We start from the raw sequence: 22,376 nt of genomic DNA, 5'->3' as shown, positions 1-22,376 counted from the left end.
TTGGATCTAGATTTGCCATTTAAGATTTTAGAATTAATCAGATTAATTCATTAGAACCCTAGATTAGATCAAGAACAAGTGCACTAACCTTTTGATGCACTGCAGTGTGTTTAACACCTTTGGGATGCGCCTTAGGACACCAGATGTTGTCTCTCTAGCTTGTCCACACTAAGATCACCTATGGCAGCCCTTGAACAGTTTCTAAAGCTTTTTCTATGAATTAGAAAATCAAGTTTTTGCCTTTTGAGATATTACAGATGTAGACAAGATACTAGAAACAATTTCTAGTATTTTTAATTCAAGAGATCGTTTGCTAATCTCTTTGAATTGATAAGAGATAAAGAAGAAGAGAAGGGAGAGCAGCCAAGGGTGGAGGCACAAAGAGATGAATGGCAGCTTGTGTTTTTTATCTTTCATCCTTACACTTATATAGCTAGGCCATCACTTCAAACCTTTGCCACATGTCAACCTCTGATTGGTTCTAGGTTTAATTGACCCAATCACATTGTGCCAAGTGTCAAGCCTATATTTAATCTTGACTTTGATCATCTTACATTATTAAAAGACTTTTGGCAAGCTTATGTGTAATGCCATGTGTCACCATCTCATGGTGCCACATGTCACCATCTCATGGTGCCACATGTCACCTTATGAAATGACCAAAATACCCTTGTGTTTTAATTTTGAGTTCTCAATCCAAAATAATTATTTCTCTTCTTCTAATCAATTTATATCAAATATAAATTAATTAATTAATCTTTATTAATTAATTTCTCATTAATTAAATTCATATTTAAACACTTTAAATATAAATTTAACTTATACTATACATCCAATAACCTAGATTTGGTTTCAAGCTATGCTAGGGACTTTGCAATCTAATTGCAAACCAAACCTATTTAATTAATCAATTAAACTCTTTCATTAATTAATTGAATCATTTTTAATTTGGTGATTACTTGTGTATGTGTGTGACTTACTAGGCCCATCACTAATTGGCAATGAGATATGATATTAACTTTTAATATCATCAGAATTCTTTCTTATCATAAATGATTTTACTAAATCATTTTATGCAACTCATAGACTATAGTTAACACCTAGCATAGCATGTCATGGCCACCCAATCAGTAATAAGGTTTACCTTAAATGAACCTATAATCATATGCTACAAGGCACTAGAATCTCTCTGTTACAAAATCCCGATTTGAGCTGGAGTCATGGTTTATGTCAAACCCCATTTGCTATGAATATTATGTTCTCTTTTAATTCCAATTCTTAATTAGAAAGATTTTTCTCTTTGAAACTCTTTTTTCATTAAATCTATCAGTCCTGGCCAGGAACTTGAAACATCAAGAACAATTAAATGAACACAGGATTTTATTCCTATTTACTTAGAGGAACAGATTCCATCTTGATCAACACCTACCCCCATATATAACTAGTAGGAGCCAACACATGCCCATATACCCATGCACAGTACAAGTATGAAAGCAGTATCAAACTCAAATCACCTATATACAAGATAACTGTGCTATCTCAGGTCCAAAGATTATATGTACTGATATAATTTATGACAATATATTGACAAGAGTAAACTCCATGTGCTTGTCATAAATGTCACTCGTTGGGCTTATTTATCATGTAAAAGTGCCTATCATGTTTATTGTATGGCATGAGACTCACCATTCCATCTGATTTACATCTCACATAAATAACTTGGAAACAAACATGATTACAATCATTTTGGATAAGTCATGTCCTTATTGTGAAGTATCCTCGATTGTGAACCTATTTATGATACTTTGTGCTAGAAATACAGTCACTCATATTCTTAACAACTTAAGAATAGAATTTCTAACAAAATATCAATGGACCTTTTCTATTACACATAAATATATTATATAAACAGAAAAGTCAAAATGCCTTTTATTAATTAAAACATGTACAAGATACATACTAACTAATATGCTTTAGGGCATGCTACTAACAATCTCCCACTAGCACTAGAGCCATTCATTATAATATCTTAGACCCATCTTCTCAAGATGACGGTCTAGCTGAGTTTGTGACATAGGCTTTGTGAATGGATCAACTAGATTTTCAGCTGATGCTATTTTCTGTATGGCTACATCGCCTCGCCCAACTATTTCTCTGATAATGTGGTAGCGCCTTTCTATATGTTTAGATTTCTGGTGAGACCGGGGTTCCATAGCCTGTATGACTGCTCCATTGTTGTCACAGTGAAGTGGAACTGCTGATTCAATGAAAGGAACTACTACAAGTTCTGTCACGAACTTTTTATCCAAACAGCATCAGTTGTAGCATCTAATGCAGCAATATACTCAACCTCAGTAGTGAAATCTGCAGTCGTTCTCTGTTTGAAACTCTTCCAACGGACTGCACCTCCATTACAAATGACCACATATCCAGAGGTAGACTTTCTATCATCGATATCTGATTGGAAATCAGAATTAGTATAACCATCCAATTGCAAGTCATCACCTCCATATATCAAGAATAAATCCTAAGTTCTTCTCAAGTACTTAAGGATATTTTTTACAGCTATCCAGTGTTCCAAACCTGGATTGGATTGATACCTACTAGTCAAACAAACAGCATATGTGATATCCGGCCTAGTACACAACATTGCATACATCAAACTTCTAATAGCCGAAGCATATGGAATTCTGGCCATTTTATCTCTTTCTTCAAGTGTCTTTAGAGCTATCTCTTTAGAAAGGTGAATACCATGTCTCACTGGTAATAATCCTCTCTTGGAATCGAGCATGTTAAACCTCTTTAACACATTTTCTAAGTATAGACTTTGGGATAAACCAATTATTCTTTTCACTCTATCTTTATAGATGTGAATCCCAAGAATATAGGTTGCCTCCCCTAATTTTTTCATGGAGAATGTATTTGACAACCATACCTTTATAGTTGTCAACATACCTGTGTCATTACCCATCAACAGAATATCATCCACATATAAGACAAGGAAAGTGATAGCACTGTCACTAACCTTCTTATATACACATGGATCATCCTTATTTTTAATAAAACCAAATGACTTAATAGCTTCATCAAAATGGATGTTCCAACTCCTTGAAGCTTGTTTCAACCTATAAATGGATTGCTTTAGCTTGAACACTTTGGAACCATCTTGGGATTCAAAACCCCTAGGTTGTTCCATGAAAATGTTTTCTTCAGTGTATCCATTAAGAAAAGCTATTTTAACATCCATCTGCCAAACCTCATAATCATAGTATGCAGCTATTGGTAATAGAATCCTAATTAATTTAAGCATAGAAACAGGCGAGAAAGTCTCCTCATAGTCGATTCCTTGCCTTTGGCAAAACCCTTTCGCTACTAGCCTTGCCTTATAGGTCTCTACCTTTCTATCAGAACCAATTTTCTTCTTGAAAACCCATTTGTTCCCTATAGGTACAATACCTGTAGGTGGGTCAACAAGATCCCAAACTTGATTCTTATACATGGAATAAATCTCGGATTTCATAGCATCAATCCATTTTGAAGAGTCTATATCTAATATAGCTTCTTCATAGGTAAGTGGATCATCTCCATGATCAACTTCTTCCTAAGTGGATAGCTCTTATTCTTCTTCATGAAGAAAACAATATCTCACTGGTGGGTGAGATACCCTGGTTGTTCTATGAGGAACAACTGTAGATGTTCATCAATAGGTGTAGGTTGACTAGATGGATCTATATCCATCTGATTTGTTGGTTGGTCTGAATTCTCCAATTCTAACTCTATTTTCCTTCCTTTGCCCCCTTCTTGAACAAACTGTTATTCAAGAAATGTGGCATCTCTACTTACCACAACCTTTTGTGATGTAGGAAAATAAAAATAATATCCAAAACTCTCTTTTGGATATCCAACAAATCGACCCTTTTTTGATCTGGTTTCCAATTTATCAGTGTTTAGCTTTTTTATAGAAGTTGGACAACCCCAAATCTTAACATGCTTAAGACTTGATTTTCTTCCATGCCATATCTCATAAGGTGTGGAAGATACTGATTTTGATGAAATCCTATTCAGAATATGCAAAGTTGATTCTAATGCAAATCCCCAAAAGGAGATTGGCATATCAGTATAGCTCATCATACTACGTAACATATCCAATAGGGTATGATTTCTCCTTTCAGATACACCATTCAGCTGTGGTGTTCGTGGAGGAGTCAGTTAGGAAACAATGCCATGCTCTCTCAAGTATTCATCAAATTCAGTACTCAAGTATTCACCTCCACGATCTGATCGAAGAGCTTTAATACTCTTTCCTGTTTGATTTTCTACTTCAGATTTAAATTCTTTGAACTTTTCAAAGGATTTATATTTGTATTTCCTCAAATACAAATACCCAAACCTTGATTTATCATCAGTAAAGGTAAAAAAGTAATGAAAACCACCTCTAGCCATTTCTTTAAATAGACCACATACATCACTATGTATTAGCTCTAAAATATTTTCAGCTCTTAGCCCTTGTCCTACAAAGGATGTTCTAGTCATTTTTCCCTGAAGGCAAGATTCACAAGTTGGAGTAGGCTCAAAGCCCAATGAGGATAGAATTCCCATTTTCTCTAGTTTTGCAATCCTATCTTCTGCAACATCACATAACCTTAAGTGCCAAATATATTTTGAACTTGAGTTGATTTTCACCATGGCATTGCATTCATTTAGATCACTTGCATTCATTTTAGTTTGTCATTATTATCCAAATAATAAAGACCATCATTCATATAACCTGAACCAACATATTTATTTCTAAAATAAATATTGCAAATTTCATCTGTGAACTAAAATTCATAGCCATTTCTAGTCAAACTAGATATAGAAATGATGTTCTTAAAAGCATCAGGTACATATAAAATATTATCCAAACATGTCCAAACATGTAAAAAGATTTAGATCCTATGGCTAAAGCTTCAACAGTTGAGCCATTGCCAATCCATACTCTAACATCTCGAGAACGCAAGCTGCTACTATTTGCTAGTTCCTACATATCATAAGAAATGTGAGAACTGGCACCAGTGTCTAACACCCAAGCTATAGATGAACTATGAGTATCATCATAATCTAAATAACAAGATATGGACATACCTTCCGAAGGTGTATTGTTTTTATCCTTTAGAGAATCAAGATATTCTGGGCAGTTCCTTTTCAAGTGCCCATCCTTTTAGCAGTGGAAACACTTTCCTTTGCCTCCATCAGCTTTAGTCTTCCCTTTCTGTTTAGCTATTTTCTTGGAAGGACCATGAATCTTAGGTTTCTTTTTCTTATTGCCCTTCTTCTTGTTGGATTTTCCAGTAGAAGAAAATGCAATCAAAGCTACCTCTTTTCCTTTATTGCCCGACATATTATTTTGGGCAATAATCAGCATGTTGAGTAAACCAGCCAAGGTGCATTCCTACTTAGTCATATGGAAATTTGTCACAAAATTCCCAAATGACTTAGGAAGGGACAGAAGGATCAAATCTGTCTGCAGTTGGAAATCCATGTTAAAGTCAAGATGTTCCAGTTGCTCAATCAGCCGAATCATCTTGTGGACATGATCCCAAACATTCTGTCCCTTAGACATCTTCATGCAGAACAGCTGTTTAGATATGTCATACCTAGCGTTCCTGTTGTGCCCACCATACAACTCTTGTAGGTGAAGGAGGATCTCACTTGCACTCTGCATGTTCTCATGCTGCTTCTGTAACTCATTCCTCATGGAAGCAAGCAAGTAACACTTAGCTCTCATATCATGCTCCTTCCACTTGTCCAAAGTTTCATGTTCCTCTTGAGTGGCCTCTGGAGGTAAGGGACCTGGAACATTTGAATCTAGAACATATCCTATATGTTCAAAGTTCAGGACAAGTTTCAAATTTCTTAGCCAATCAGATAGATTAGGTCTTGTTAACCTATTGCGATCAAGTATGCTTGTAAGGATATTGGATGGTGGTGGTTGTTCTGTGCTCATTATTATCAGAAAATTAACTGTAGAAAATAACCAGATTAATTAGTAAATGTATCAAGTAATTAACCAAAATGATTATGGTCTTTTAATTAAATTGATCATCCCACTAACTTAGCGAATCCTACACTTCCAAAGTAGAAAACGGAAATCCTAGTTGGATGGATTTCTAGTGGGTGATTGAATTCTTATAATCTTATTGATCATCCTCAGGAACATTCATTATTGGAATTACAATAAACTATAAGTGAGCAACTCCTTGCCCATCACATCTCATGTGAGGTTCAATCCTTTACCTAGCCCCTAATGCTCAAAATCTCAGGCACATCCATTATTGGCCACCAAATCATTTACATATTTATAGCATCTCATGCTTAATAATTATTCTTAAGAAAATCTCTTAAATTAATTGCATCATATGCAGCTATTTTAAATTTCTTAAAATAATTGCCCCAATGGAGGGCCCATGTTATAATTACTTTAATTATAGCATGTCCAACTTAATCTTTTGTTTAGAAGATTTTGTGGTCGTCCTAATTACTATTATGGTCTCACTTTGCACATTATCCATTTAGCATACATATATCATATACTTGCATACATTCCTATACATCTTATGCATTCATAGATAAACAGTAAATATAGTATGATCATGGACTTTCTAAGGGATTCAATTCTGAGCCACCAAGAATTGAATCAGGGCATTCCTGTAACACCTCTATTTGTATAGCCTGGTATATTTTACTGTTCTGGTGATCGATGTCGGTCCAAATAATTAAGGGGATTAGAACCACATCTAAGACAATTAGATAAGCCCTGGAAACAAATAATTAGTAATTGTCAAATGGTTAAGTATAAATAAGAAAAATAGAACACGAGAAGTTAAATGAGCCGAGAGTCATAGCGATGGGTGACCTTCTCGGGAAGGACTATGGGTCGATTTAAACTTAAATTTCAAACCGTAAAATGTGATGCTGTAGTCCTTAGGACTATTGCAAACACAGTGGAAAAGAGAAAATGACAAAAAAGAATTGTTAAATAGGTCAAATAATTAGGTCAGGGATCCAGAAGAAATATTGAATTACTTGCAAACTGAATCGAACCGGCAAGGGTCAATTTGGTCAATTCACCCCTATAGCTGACTCCTGACCTAACTGTCCAATAAAATCAGAGAAAAGAAAATTTTGGGATCAAGAATTAAATTAAAGAACTAAGGAAAAATAAGTGAAAAAAAGGAAAAAAAAAAAAAGGTTATTACATCATGGATGACATCAATTATGATGTCATAATTAAGTTTATTTTTCCTACCAAATTTGATTAAGTTAAAATCCATTAATTAAGACAAAATAACATAAAAAAAAACTTTCATCTTCTTTTTCCCTCACCCAAGCTGAACCCTCTCTCTCCCTCTCATCTCCAAGTTGTCCACCATGGAAGCTTGCACTCAAGCTTGAAATCCCTCACTTAACCTTAACATTTTCCATAAATACCTCATAAAAAGCTTGTTAACTCAACTTAAGAGGGAGATTGAAGAAGAAAGAAAGAAGGAAGAGAGAAGAACTTGGTGGAGTGAACTCCAAAGTTGAGGTAAGGAATTAAATTGACATTTTTAGTTTAAAATACATGTTATGAGTAAAATAAACTTAGATTTCAACTTTAAAATCAAAAGAAAACATGGTTGAGGGACCAAACATAAATTTAGGCCAGCCGTGGTACCTTAGAGTTTTGATATATTCAATTTAAATTAGACATGAATTTGAACTTGATTAAGGTTGAATATGTGATTAGTGTAGTGCTTGGGTATGAATTAATCAATTGCATGAATTAGGGTTCTTGGCATCTAGGTTTTGAGGAAAAAAATGTGAGAATTAGTTTAATGATGTGGCTAACCTTACTTAAGTTGAAAAATGGTCATGTATGACCAATTGTGGTGTGTAGGAAGTGTTGGAATTAAGTTTAAATTCGGATTGGTTATGGTTATTCTGTAGGTAGCATGACCTAGGTCCCTTTTAGGGACCAAAACTGAAAATTTAGCAACCCAATTGGTGTGAGGCCAATTGGGAATGAAACTAAACACAAAATGGCACATTTTTCATTCAGGAATCATGCCCAAAAAGTGACCATAGCATTGTGAACAAAGTGGCCAAATCCGTAATTGGGCACATTGCCCTGTACAAAAATGACTAAATGAACAGTATTTGTTCATTTGGTCATAAGTTGAGCTAGGCAGGTCCAAATGACCTGAAATTTTACCAGTAGAAAGCTGAGACATATCCCTATAACTTTCATGAATAACACAATTCCAAATTATGCCCTTAACCAAGTCATTTACCCACACAAAATTAGTGACTCAAAACTGCTAGAACCAAATTAGGTGCCCAGAAAATCTTGGTTAGACCAATCCGGCCAGCCATGTTCAAATGGCTATAACTTGGGCTACAAAACTCCAAATGGAGTGATTCAAAAAGGGAAATAAAGTTAAGACAATACGGAACAACTTCTATGAAGAAAACTTAGCTAAATTCTAACAGCAGCAAAACCAATGGAACAGTGCAATACAAGACACCAAAACTGAAAATTTAAAATTTGTGCCTAAAAGACTTAAGATTTGAAAAACAACTAAAACCAACAAATTAGGTAACCAAAATGTGGTATGTGGGTGAAATTAGAATTTCCATACCTATTAAGCATTAGAAAGTTAACAAATTGACTTGAATAGTATCGTGAATAGTAACCCCGAAATGCAAATTTTAAAGAACATCAAATTTAGTATATTTAAGCTTGGTATAAGTATATTTGAATTCATTGTTGGATTTATGATGAATTATGATACTGAAACACTATGAAATTTTGTGCTTTAGTTGAAAAGAATACCGGGAAAGAACCCGAGACATCGAGTCAAGGCCAAGAGGCGACTCGCTTAAGGTTTGTGCACAACATAGAATTTTCTGTAAATTTTCTTCTGCAAATTGTTTTGAATGAATTGTGACATTAAATTGTAACTCAAATTGTTGAAAGTTTACTTGCATGTGTTTGAAATGGCAATAAATATTTGATAAATTATTAAGATAGTTTTGAAACCACAGTATCATGACCATATATTTGAATACCTCACTAGCATGACTAGTGGGGGAAATTAGTTTCGAATTTTGATTCCTTCTGTGGTTGAAGTGTTGAGGTGTGTGCCAGTAGAAGAAGAAATTGAATGGATATCCATATATTTGAGCTAGCTAGCCTTGTGATGTGACTTCTCATAAGCCTCTGGCTATTAAGATGATTATTGTTTCAAATTGCATGATATAACTGTGTGATTATTGTTTCGAATGGCATGATATAACTGTGTGTTTTGATGAAATTTGTTTTGAGACTTTTGAAATGAAATTGTTTGGATTAAAGGATTATAAATCATGTTTTGTATTTATTTCTCATATTCAGTTTAGTTTTTGAATAAATATGATTTAAATTCTGCATAAATGTTATTTTAGTATGTTGTGCACCACTGAGTCATAGTACTCAGCGATGGCTATTATTGCTATTGCAGATATTGAGACTATAGAAGCAGCATAGTGAGCTGCTAAGGATTTTGGAGCCACCTTCCCTAAAGTTGTATCGAGTATATTTTTATACCCTGATTGTAATAATTATTTTGATGTATGTAAATGTATGTATATGTAGAACTGGTCATGAGCAATATTAGTTGGATTTTTCTAATGTAAGTTCTGGATTGATGAATATAAATTGTTTTAATTTTAATGAAATGTGAATGAAATTATTTTGTTTTAATTTGAATGAAATTACTTAGTATTATTTTTTATGATTTTTGAATTGGAAATTATTGATTTGAATTTTGGAAATTGAGAAATGATGTTGAAATTTGTTGTGGTGGATGTTGAGTTGATGAGATAAATCATTGGAAGTGTTTTTTTCAGGCATTTGAATAACTATTTTATCAAAATATAGACGGTACTCTGCCAAAATTTTTCTAAAATTGTGGACAAATAAAAAGGGATAAAAATTTTAACTAGTTTTCAAACTCTAATTAAATGTTTTAACACCTATTAGAAAATGCTCACCACTTCTAAAAAGTAAGAAAATGATTTTAAAATCCCTTGTAGGGTACTTAATGAGTTATCAGTAGGTGAAGTTTGGTAGTTCATTAGGTATTCTATGGGATCATGTTATACCTTACAGAGGGGTAAGGTGTGACAATTCCTAGGTGCATTTCATTCATTCACTTTACAAGAGTTGCTGAAGGAGTACATAATCAACACTTAATCTTGAATTCCTCCCACTGGTCCCACCAATGCTCTTGATCTCCTTGATCTTCTTGCAATCCAATTATATAGTAATCCTTGGCATACCAAGGCGAATTTACAAGAACTAAATAAATGAAATTACAATCCAAAATTATTACAACCTTAATAATACATGCCCAAAAATAAATTAAAATAAATTAATTAATTTACAACCCAAAGAAACATAAAAGAAATAAATCCAATCACATTGGTCTTTTATAGTCCATGATCATCCATCATGCATCTAACTATTTAACAATTAAATAAAACATACACACTTAAATTAGATTGAATATCTCATATTCAACTTAAAAATCCATATTTGAATATGATTCAAACAAATTTAAAAATTCAGATTTGAATCTCATTGAAACAAATTTAAAAATTCAGATTTGAATAACATTCAAACAAATTTAAAAAATTCATATTTGAATCATATTCAAACAACTTTAAAAATTCAGATTTGAATCACATTCAAACAACTTTAAAAATTCAGATTTGAATCACATTCAAACAACTTTTAAAATTCAGATCTGAATCAAAATTTAATTGTGTGATTAAAACTCTAATTAAACAATTTAATTAGACATAGGATGAGCTTTTATATCATATAACAATTGTAAATTAAAAACCCAAACCTTGCACACGCCATTGGTGACCACAAAGTATGAGCACCAATGGTGTTCATCACCTAGCCGCCACTTTTCCTTTGCAACCAGCAATATATCTATCATCTCATGATCAAACCACACAATTAAATCATATAATCAACAATCTAAATGGCAAATATAGTGGCTCTGATACCAATTGAAGGAGCAAAAGTATGAAAAACACAAGTTTATATCATTGAATTCAAAAATTTTTCACCTAGAGTCACATGCATCATGGAAGATTCATTTTTATCTATTTGATTTCAATGATATACAGCATATTAAAACTCTTTTAATATGTTTTGGATCTAGATTTTCCATTTAAGATTTTAGAATTAATCAGATTAATTCATTAGAATCCTAGATTATATCAAGAACAAGTGCACTAACCTTTTGAAGAACTGCAGTGTGTTTGACACCATTGGGATGCGCTTTAGGACACTAGATGTTGTCCCTCTAGCTTGTCCACACCAAGATCACCTATGGTAGCCCTTGAACAGCTTTTAAAGCTTTTTCTATGAATTAAAAAATTAAGTTTTTGCCTTTTGAGAGATTATAGATGTAAATGGGACACTAGAAGCAATTTCTAGTATTTTTAATTCAAGAGATTGTTTGCTAATCTCTTTGAATTGATGAGAAATGAAGAAGAAGAGAAGGGAGAGCTGCCAAGGGTGGCGGCACAAAGAGATGAATGGAAGCTTGTATTTTTGATCTTTCATCTTTACACTTATATAGTTAGGTCATCACTTAAAACCCTTGCTACATGTCACCCTCTGATTGGTTCTAGGTTTAATTGACCCAATCACATTGTGCCAAGTGTCAAAACTATATTTAATCTTGACTTTGATCATCTTATATGATTAAAAGACATTTCGCAAGCTTATGTGTAGTGTCATGTGTCACCATCTCATGATGCCACATGTCACCTTATGAAATGACCAAAATACCCCTGTGTCTTAATTTTGAGTTCTCAACTCAAAATAATTATTTCTCTTCTTCTAATCAATTTATATCAAATATAAAATAATTAATTAGTCTTTATTAATTAATTTCTCATTAATTAAATTCATATTTAAATACTTTAAATATAAATTTAACTTATACTATACATCTAATAACCTAGATTTGGTTTCAAGCCATTCTAGGGACTTTGCAATCTAATTGCAAATCAAACCTATTTAATTAATCAATTAAACTCTTTAATTAATTAATTAAATCATATTTATTTTGGTGATTACTTGTGTATGTGTGTGACTTACTAGGCTCATCACTAATTGGCAATGAGACATGATATTAACTCTTGATATCATTAGAACTCTTTCTTACCATAAATGATTTCTCTAAATCATTTTATGCACTTCATAGACCATGGTTAACACCTAGCATAGCATGCCATGGCTACCCAATTAGTAATAAGGTTTACCTTAAATGAACCTATAATCATATGTTACTATGCATTAGAATCTCTTTATTACAAAATCGCAATTTAAGCTAGAGTAATGGTTTATGTCAAACCCCATTTGCTATGAATATTATGTTCTCTTTTAATTCCAGTTCTTGATTAAAAAGATTTTTCTCATCATAAACTCTTTTCTGAATAAATCTATATGTCCTGACTAGAAACTTGAAACATCAAGAACAATTAAATGAACATAGAATTTTATCCCTATTTACTTAGAGGAACAGATTCCATCTTGATCAACACCTACCTTCATATATAACTAGTAGGAGCCAACACATGCTCATATACCCATACATAGTACAAGTATGAAAATAATATCAAACTCAAACCACCTATATACAAGATAACTATGCTATCTCAGGTCTAAAGATTATATGTGTCACACCTTACCCCTCTGTAAGGCATAACATGATCCCGTAGAATACCTAATGAACTACCGAACTTCGCCTACCGATAATTCATTAAGTACACTAAAAGGGATTTTAAAACTATTTTCTTGCATTTTGGAAGTGGTGAGCATTTTGGTAGGAATTAAAATCATTTATTCAAAGCTTATAAACTAGTAAAAATTTTGTCCATTTTAATTTTATCTCAAATTTTATAAAAATTTTGACAGAGTTCCGTTTATATTTGGAGAAAACCGTTCTTCAAAACCTGTAAAAAGCACTTCCAATAAATTTTTCCTAACTCCCAACCTCCAAATATTCTTAAGTCAATACATCTCAAAATTCTCAAAACAAACTATTTCATATCATTCCATCAATATTGTATGCACAAATTAACTTTACAGATATAAAATCCAAAAATAATATTATTACAATTTATTATACAACTGCTCATTTTACATTGATACTTATGACATTACAGTATTTACATCAAAATAATTACAATCGTATAAAACAATACCCGTTCCAAAATGATCAAGAGTTCTTGTCAATCCCGTAGCTCACTCTACTGCTTTCTCTTTGCTCTTATCTGCGACAGCAAAATAAGCTATCGATGAGTATAAAAATACTCAGTGGTGCACAATAAAAATTTAAAATATAATACATAAATCATTCATTATCAAATCACAATTTAAATATTTCTCAATCACATTTCACAGGTTACTAAAATTCATAATAACATAATTTGGTCAAATAGTTTAATAAACACAGTGTTGTCAAATCATACACAACTTAAGCCATGACACAAAATTTTCGATCAATGCTGTGTTGTTCACCACGACAAAGCAATCTACAACCCCACCAATCGAAATCAATGAGGGAGGTGGCTAGCTAGCTAATGAGTACTCATCTGATCTCGACCTCAACTGGTAAGCCAGAGAGGGAGGAAAATGAACGATCTTAACCCTATAAATGGAGGAGGAATAATGTGATACTGTCATGCTAAGTGTGAACACAAAATCAGTTCAAAAATTCAAATAATTTATGAGAAATCTGGTCAATCTTCAAATTCATATTTACAATCATAAATGGTAACACAATTCATAATTAACTCAAAAAAAAAATCAAATTTTCAGGAATCATATATTTAAATAAAAATTACTGTGCACAGACCTGACGTGAGTCGCCTCTAGGCCTTGACTCAGTCTCTCAGAGCTTCCAAGTCTTTTTCAGCTGAAACACACAGTTTCACAGTGTTTCAGTACCATAACTTAGCATAAATCCAAAAATAAATTTAACTTCACTTTTACCTAGCTCTAATGTGCTAAACTCGACGTTCTTAAAATTTTTGTGTTTTGGGTTACTATTTACTACACTATTCAAGTCAAATTTTTGACTTTCTAAGGCTTAATAGGTATGGGAATTCCAGCTTCACCCACATACCACATTTTGGTCACCAAACTTGTTGGTTTTGGTCATTTTCTCAACACTTAAGTCTTTTAGGCAAAATTGTCGATTTTCAATTTTTGGTGTCTAGGTTGCACTATTCCATTGGTCATTTTACTGTTGGAATTTGGTAAAACTTCCTTCATAGAAAATGTTCCTTATTGTCTTAAGTTTATTCTCATTTTTGAATCACTCCAATTGGAGTTTTGTAGCTCAAGTTATATGCAAATTACATTTACTGTTCATGCTGCAGAATTTTGTTTTGGCAGATTATTGATTCCAACTTCGTTCAGCAATTTGATCAAGTTAGGTCCATAATTTGGTCTAATTTTCTTCATATGAAATGTTCTACTATGCCTTAGGTTTCCATCGATTCAAGAATCACCTAAATCAGAGTTTTCTAGAGAGAGTTATGCCATTGAAACTTTACTATTCACATGGTAAATCTGCAATTTTGCAGGTTCAGTGATCCAATTTTGCTCAGTGATTTGATTGGGTTAATGGCATAATTTGGGTTTGTGTTCCTCATGAAAGTTTTAGATCTATATCTCATCTAACCACTAGTAAAATTTCAGGTCATTTTGACCTGCCTAACTCGAGTTATGATCAAATGAACAAATACTGTTCATTTTGTCAGTTTGTGCAGGGCAGCCTGTAATTTTTCAACTTTAGACAATTTGTTCACTAGGTTTTAGTCACTTTTTGGGCATTCTTCCTAAATGAAAATTGTGTCATTTAATGCCTATTTTCATCCCCAATTAGTCCCATATCCATTGGACTAGTAAAATTATATTTTTTGTCCCTCAAAGTTGACTTTTGGTCATGGTGCATACCCAATCCGAATTTGGCTTTGATTCAAACACTTCTAACACACTTAACTAGGTCACAAATGGCCATTTCTTTCCTTAAACTATGTCAAAGACATCATTTAGCACTTCTTCACATTTTTGGTCCATAAACCCTAATGTCCAAACCCTAATCCACACTAATTTGTGGCATTTACTTGATTCCATGCCTTTAACCATAGTCATTCAACTAAATAAGGTTTATATACCCATTCAAACTATTCAAATCATGCAAATCACCCTCCCCCTTCATGCTGGCCGAATTTCAATTTGGTCCCTCAACAAATTTTCTTTTCATTTTAAGTTTATTTACAAGTAATTCAAGCTAAAAACACAACAAATAATCTCAAACTTTCAAATTGATGTGCTTATCTCAACTTTGATATCCAATCTTCAATTTTTATCCTCTTTTCTTCTTTCTTTCTGGTTAAATTTCTTTCTCAAGGGAAGGGAATAGGGTTTTATGGAGTGATTATGGAAGAAGTTGGGATTTGGTAAGAGTTTCAAAGCTTGAAGACAAGCTTTAATGGAGTTTGCAATGGTGAGGGAGAGAGAGAGGATGAGGCAGCCTGTTTGGGTAAGGAAGACAATAATTTTTCATTTTTCTTTTCTTTTCTTTTATTCACTTATGGAAGACCCAAAAATCCCAATTAAATAAATATATTAAGTATTGTTTTTATGGCATCATGCATGAAGTCCTGCATAATGTCATCACCTTTTTACTTTTCCATTTCCTTTTTTTTTTAATTTTTTCTATTAGTTCTTTAATTTAATTCTCGATCCCGAAGTTTTCTTTTCTCCGATTTTATTTGACAGTTAGTTCAGGTGTCAGCTCTCGGGGTCAATTGACCAAATTGCCCCTCGCCGGTTCTTCTCGGTTTGTAATTAATTCGATATTTCTTCCAGTTCCCTAACCTAATTATTTGACTGGCTTAACAGTTTTTTTTTTTCGTGATTTTCTCTTTTCCACTGTGTTTATAAGGGTCCTAAGGACTGCGGCGTCACATTTTACGGTTCGAAATTTGAGTTTAAAATGACTTCGCAGTCATTCCCGAGAAGGTCACCCATCACTGTGACTCTCGGCTCGTTTAACTTCTTATGTTCTGTTTTTATTGTTTATACTTAACTAATTAGACATTACAAATTATTTGTGTTTATGGTTTATCTAGTTGTCTTAAGTATGGTTCTAATCCCCTTAATTTTCCGGACTGACTCTGGTCAACGGAACAGTGAAATATACCAGGCTATGCAAATAGGGGTGTTACAATATGCACTAATATTAATTATGACAATACATTGACAAGAGTAAACTCCATGTGCTTGTCATAAATGTCACTGGTTTGGCCTACTTATCATGTATAAGTGCCTATCATGTTTATTATATGGCATGAGACTCACCATTCCATTTATTTATATCTCATATAAATAACTTGGGAACAAATATGATTACAATCTTTCTGGATAAGTTATGTCCTTATTGTGAAGTATCATCGATTGTAAACCTATTTATGATACTTTGTGCTAGAAATATTGTCACTCATATTCTTAACAACTTAAGAATAGAATTTCTAACAAAATATCAATGGACCTTTTCTATTACACATAAATATATTATGTAAATGAAAAAATGAAAATGCTTTTTGTTAATTAAAACATGTACAAGATACATACTAAATGATATGCTCTAGGGCATACTACTAACATAAAGTTGTTCTACATTTTCTTCTATACAAAGCCTCATATGGTGCCATCTTTATGGTTGATTGATAACTATTATTGTAGGAAAATTCCATAAATGAAACATATCGATCTCAACTTCTTTCAAAATCAATGATGCAACTTCTAAGCATATCTTCGAGTATTTGGATCACTCTTTCTTACTGACCATTTGTTTTAGGGTGGAATGTTGTGCTGAAATGCAACTGAATGCCTAAAGCTTCTTGTAAATTCTTCCAAAATCGCGATGTAAACCTTGGATCTCTATCATAAATGATCGATGCAGGCACTCCATGTAACCAGAATATCTCATTAATATATAACTTTGCTAATCTCTACTACGAGTAGTTGGTCTTAAAATGTAGAAAATGGGTAGACTTAGTCAATCTATCAACTATCACCCATACAGCATCATGGTTCTTCTGTGTAAGAGGGACACCAATAACAAAATCCATAGTGATACGATCCCATTTCCACTCTGGTATCAATATTGATTGCAATAATCCTGATGGAACTTGATACTCTGCATTTACTTGCTAATATATTAGGCATTTAATAACATGATCTGTAATGTCCTTCTTCATACCAGGCCAACAATAATGAGTTTTCAAATCCTGATACATCTTTTTGCTCCCTGAATGCATAGCATGAAAGCTGCTGTGTGCTTCCTTGAGAATGCTCTTCTTAATTCCCTCATCATCAAGTACACATACTCTTCCTTTATAATACAAATAACCATCTCCCTTGATCTCATATTCATTCTCCTTCCCCTCTTGAATCTTCCTTACGATGGTTGCTAGCTTCTCATCTTGTTTTTGGGGCTCTTGTACTTGCTGCAGCAAACTAGGCTTCACTTGCAACTCAGCTATAATAGCTCCATCTCGTGCTAAAGTCAAATGGGCATTTAAATATCTTAAAGTTGTTATAAACTTCCTACTTAGAGCATCTACTGCCACATTTGCCTTCTCAGGGTGGTAATCAATAATACAATCATAATCCTTTAGAAACTTTATCCATCTCCTCTGTCTCAGATTGAGCTTCTTCTGAGTTGGCAAGTAATGCCTCTATATCTTCAATGCAAACACAATCGCTGCTTGTTTCAAATCATATGTGGGGTAGTTCTTCTCATGTGGCTTAAGTTTCCTAAATGCATAGGCAACTACCTTCCTTTCCTACATTAATACACACCCTAATCCATTCTAAGAGGCATCATTATAAATCACAAAGTCTCTGTCCAATAATGGTTAGGTAATGATAGGTGCCTCTGTAAGCATCGCTATCAGCTTTTTAAAGCTTGCTTGACATTTATCATCCCACTCAAATTTAACATCTTGTGCAACAATTTAGTTAATGGAGATGCAATGAGAGAGAATGGCTTCACAAATCTCCTATAATAGCAAGCCAACCCCAAGAAGCTTCTAATTTTTATCACATTTTTTGGTGGTTTCCAATCTATAATAGCTTGCATCTTTTTGGGGTCCACCCTAATCCCATCAGCTAACACAATATGGCCCAGAAAAGAAATCTCATGCAGCCAAAACTCATATTTAGATAACTTAGCATATAGCTGCTTCTCCCTCAAAGTCTACAGTGCAATCCTTAAATGCTCTTCATGCTCATTCCAGTATCTAAAATCACTAGTATATCATCAATAAAGACCACCACGAACTGATCTAAATAAGGATGGAAGATACGGTTCATCAAGTCCATGAATGCTGCTAGTGCATTAGTTAGCCCAAATGGCATAACCAAAAACTCATAATGCCCATACCAGGTTTTGAATACAGTTTTAGGCACATCAGACTCCTTTACCCTCAGCAGATGATACCCCTATCTAAGGTCTATCTTGGAGAAAACACCTACTCCCTTTAGCTAATCAAACAAGTCATCAATCTTGGGTAAAGGATATTTATTCTTCACGGTAACCTTATTCAATTGTTTATAATCCACACATAGTCTAAGTGTCTCGTCCTTCTTCTTTATAAATAATACTGGTGCTCCCCAGGGCGACATACTAGTGAGTATAAACCTTTTATCTAGCAACTCCTACAAGTGGATTTTTAGTTCCTTTAATTCTATGGGTGCCATTCTATAAAGAGCAATGGACACTGGTGTTGTACCAGGCATAACCTCTACAGCAAACTCCACTTCCCTCACTGGTGGCAAACTAGGCAACTCTTTAGGGAAAACATCTGAAAAATCACATATGATGGCTATTTCATAAAGGTCAAGCCTAGCCTTCTTAGTATCAACCACATGTGCCAAGTAGGCTTCACAACCCTTTCTTATCAACCTCCTTGCAGTAGTGGCTAATATAACATTAGACAGATAGTCCGTCCTGTCACCCACAATAGTGATCTCCTTATTATCAAGAGTTTTCAATGTAATTCTCTTTAAACGATAATCCACCATAGCTTAGTGATGTGATAGACAGTTCACCCCTAAAATCACATCAAACTCATGAAAAGGTAGCTCAATAAAGTCTACTAAAAACTCATACTCCTGAATCGTCAATGGACAACTCCTATAGACCTTATTCACCATCACACTATAGCTTAAAGGGTTAGTGACTAGGATGTCCTGATCAATGGTTTCAACCTTTAAACCCCTCTCTACCTGGATGGCAGTACACATGTAAGAATGAGTTGAACCTGGGTCTATCAATGCATGCACTATTAAGTCAAAGAGAGAAAATGTACCAACTATGACATCAGGTGCACCCTGCCCCTCTCTGGCTCGAATGACATATGCATGTGCTAGCACTCGAGTATCTGATCTCTTTACTATCTCAGATGCAGGCCTCACAGTACCCCCTATTGTCTTAGATCTCCTAGACTTCCTAACCCTCTGTGCAGTAGGAGCCGACCTTTCTGTCTATGCTGGGGGAATAGTCCTCCTAGGACAGTCCCTCTAGAAGTGATCAGTGGCCCCACATTTGTAATAAGCTCTAGTTAATCCCCAACATTCTCCTCTATGCCTTCTCCCACAATGTGTGCATGCTACTAGGGCAGGACCTCTCACTGCTGGTCCTAGTGTGCTAGCCAGTGATGCTACTGGCTGGCCTATCCTAAATGTGGATTTGGACACCTGTCCTGGCCTCTGAGTCGATACCTGACTAGACTGCCCCCTGGGCCTCTTACTGGCTATGAATGTGAAGCTAGATTGGCCAAAGCCTCTCTTCTGCTGTTCACCCTCCTACTTTGCTCACTAGCTCGAACTCTCTCCACATTCATAGTTGCTGCTACATGCTGAGTGAAATTTGTTTGCTGCAATGCCATGATATAAAGTCTGATACTATAATTGAGTCCCTCCTCAAACCTCCTGCATCTCTCTGCCTCTGTGGGAATGATCTCCCTAGCATACTTACTCAGCTGGATAAATTTCCTCTCATATTCAACTATTGTCAGTTGTCTTTACCTTAGAGAAATAAACTCTCTCCTCCTATCTTCTAAGTAAATATGACTGATGTACTTCTTTCTGAACTCCGCCAAAAAGAAATCCCAAGTCACCACAACTGGCTGTACTACACTAGTCATTGTATTCCACCATTGGTAAGCATCCTCCTGTAGTAGTAAGGCTACACACTCTAAGCTCTGGTCAGGTGTGCAATGCAACTATTAGAGAACTCTCTCAGTCCTCTCCAGCCAATACTCTACGACAGCTGGGTCATCTTTCCTTTTTCCACTAAAATCCATAGTCTCATATTTTTAGAGCTTTTTTAAAGGTGATTTCTGTGCGAGCTGTGACTAAGCTCCCATCACCTACCTGAGTAGATCAGCCATCTGCTGGAAAAATTGCTGCTGAGGTTCTGCAGGCTGCTCAGCAGCTACCTGTGTTGCAGAATCTCTCATGATTCTAACACTACTGCTCTCTGGGGCGTGACTTCCAGCTTCCTCTTCAATAGCTCGAGGAATATCAGAATCCATTCTACAAACCTAAAATAGATTGGAGAGTAGATCTGCATAAGAGTCACCTCAATCCCTAGTAAATGCAATGCATGTTCACGCACGTATGTTATAACTTGCTATCTAGGTCTGGGAACGCTCTCTGATACTACTAAATGTAACACATCCTTTGCCCTATCTATAGTGAAACAGAGTAAAGAGATGCCATATTCAGTGCACGAAGTACATATCTCTGTCTATTAATTATTATCCTTCATTTACTTGAAAATGTAATTACAAAAACATATCTATTTATGTTAACGGAGAGACTGCAAGAGTTTCCCCTAAATTTTAAATATTCAGCTATTAGAACATTTTTCAAAATCTGTGAAATCCTCAATTATTAAATAATATCATACAATAATCACCAAATTTCATCAATATCAATTTCATCATTCAAGATTGCATAAATACAAGAGATATCTTTAATTTACAACTGTATTAACCAACTCACATGGTTAAATTGAATTTACATACTTATGATTATAATTTCCAAAAATGAAATTTATAAAATATTGTTTATAATATAAGGTACACACACATATGAGTACAACTATACAATGAGGATGATGATGATGCACCTACCCAAAAGTCTGAGATATGGTGACTCTGGACTTTTCTATAGATCTAGTCTACCTTTTGTCAGCCAAAATCTATACATTATCTACTTTACTTGCGTAAGGAAATAAATGTTCGTGCTAAGCTAAATAGCTTAGTGTTGCACTTTTAATTTAAAGCAAATAATTTTCCTTATACACACTAACACCTAATATACTTATCATATTCATACAAGAGTATTTAAAAGTATTAAAACAAATATATAGCATCATGACATAAAAATAAGTCAATAAATCCATACTTATTAATCATAGCATTTAATGAGGTTAAATGCACTTTATCATATCTTACTAGAAATTATTATCTCTATGATCACAATTGGAGACTTTACTCCAGTACTCATAGTAACCTATGATAGATGGTATTTAGATTGGATAATAAGACTCATGACACTGACCACCCGATGATTCTGGTTAATTTAACATAGGCTTACATTCTTGGTACTGACCACCCGATGGCTCTGACCAATATAACACTGATTTTCATTCTTAGTACTGACCACTCGGTGGCTCTAACTAGTATAACATTGATTTTCATTCTCAGTACTGACCACTCAATGGCTCTGACCGGCAGTATTCCCACTTATCCAATCCCATACTCATTATCTAGGCTTACTTGGCTCAACTTCCATGATTAACACTAATTTAACACTCTTTGTTCACATGGTTGTCAAGATATATGAGCCAATATCCTCAAGCCATTTCCATATTTATATAGTCTTTGCATTCAAGCATACTAAATACATATGCAATTTGCATTAAAGAGTAACATGGCAAAATCTTACAAATTCCTAGATATATATACAATTTTTCATCAGAAATTGAACCAAGTCAATGCAAGAATTAGCTTATGCTTTCTTCATAAGATTTTTAGATTTATGTCTTAGCTTTCATTTCATTTTTGAATCACTTGATTCTGATTTATGGATCACAAGTTATGACCAAATAAGTAGGATCTAGTCATATCTGCCTTTTCCTTTTAGAATACAAGGCAACTTATAGATTAGTACTAGAACTCAATTTTAGTCAAGTTTC

Source organism: Hevea brasiliensis, chromosome 10 (assembly GCF_030052815.1).
Source record: "Hevea brasiliensis isolate MT/VB/25A 57/8 chromosome 10, ASM3005281v1, whole genome shotgun sequence".
NCBI classification, from domain to species: Eukaryota; Viridiplantae; Streptophyta; class Magnoliopsida; order Malpighiales; family Euphorbiaceae; genus Hevea; species Hevea brasiliensis.
Note: the sequence above shows the minus strand (reverse complement) of the source record.